This window comes from Cyprinodon variegatus, unplaced genomic scaffold (assembly GCF_000732505.1).
Source record: "Cyprinodon variegatus isolate N-32 unplaced genomic scaffold, C_variegatus-1.0 Scaffold3960, whole genome shotgun sequence".
Classification (NCBI taxonomy): Eukaryota; Metazoa; Chordata; class Actinopteri; order Cyprinodontiformes; family Cyprinodontidae; genus Cyprinodon; species Cyprinodon variegatus.
The window spans coordinates 4,123-5,312 of NW_015154413.1; the positions used below are offsets into that span (position 1 = coordinate 4,123).

At 53.0% G+C, this 1,190-nt stretch overlaps 1 long non-coding RNA gene across 2 annotated transcripts; it reads right to left on the minus strand.

Annotated features, from left to right (window-relative positions):
* Window positions 1-267: 267 nt before the first annotated feature.
* LOC107081294 lies at window positions 268-938 on the minus strand. 2 transcript variants are annotated; one of them, XR_001481052.1, is made up of 3 exons: window positions 839-938; window positions 567-600; window positions 268-491 (listed from the first exon to the last, which is right to left on the minus strand). It is a non-coding gene; the product is annotated as an uncharacterized LOC107081294 (long non-coding RNA). The 2 variants fall into 2 exon arrangements; XR_001481051.1 differs by lacking the exon at window positions 839-938 and having other exon boundaries at window positions 567-821.
* Between the last annotated feature and the right edge of the window lie 252 nt (window positions 939-1,190).

Here is a 1,190-nt window from a genome sequence, read left to right on the forward strand (position 1 = left end):
AACATCAGCCTGACGGACGGACAGAACTTTAAAATAACAGGATGGAAGAGGAGATGGTGGGAACCGTGTGGAGAGCCTGGTACCGACCCGGTTCTGCCGTCTGTTTGTGTTCCTGTTAGCTTAGACATTCCTGCCAGACAAGAATCTGCCCTGAGGCAGGAACCAAAACACTGATAACATCTGGAAAAACCCAAACTCCCTTTGGACCGGAAGGCTCAGAACCAGAACCAGAACCAGAACCAGAACCAGTACCAGAACCAGCGGAAATGTGTTTCACACTTTTATTGGTTTTCTGAAAAACAAACGGCTCATAAATGTGACGCTAAACAATAAATACAGACCAGGAGGCCTGATGAAACAGTGGTTCTGATCCGGCGGGTCCAGACAGAACCGGGATAAAAGGCGGGAATGTTTACAGGACAACAACAGGCATCAAAGTCCAGGAGTTTGTGGGTCTAACGGAGAGTTCTGGTTCCTCAGGTGGAATAATCCTGCAGGACAGAAACCGGACCGGATCAGGAAACCAGAACTTCTGCTGGATCTTAAAGGTGCGTCTGGATACTCACAGCTCTGGGCTTCTTGTTGACCTTCATGTCAAACCTGCAAAGAACACAAAGTGACCCGATTAGATGTTTCCACCGGACCAGCAGGAGGTTCCTGATGGGGAGACGATGGAGCCACTACAGAACCATGAAGAACCAAACGTTCAAGAGCAGGAAGATCTGATGAAGGCAGGCATGCATCTGCAAGCAGAGGAGGAAGCATGCGGAGCGGAGCGGGCGGCGTCCAGCAGAGCAAACGGAGAGCAGGCAGGAAGTGAAGAAAAATCCAGACTTACTCAAAGTCATAATCAAACATGGCGGAAGGGCTGAGGGGGCGGCGTTATGGGAGGAGAGAGCAGCAGCTGTTAGTGGAACGCAGACACCGACGTCCTCACAGCATCACAGAGCAGAGGGGCCCTCAGAGGGGCCCCCAACCCCGAACACGTTCCCCCACCCCCCTATGGAGGGAACACGTTCCCCCACCGTTCTATGGAGGGAACACGTTCCCCCACCGTTCTATGAAGGGAACACGTTCCCCCACCATTCTATGGAGGGAACACGTTCCCCCACCATTCTATGGAGGGAACACGTTCCCCCACCCCCCACCGTTCTATGGAGGGAACACGTTCCCCCACCCCCCACCGTTCT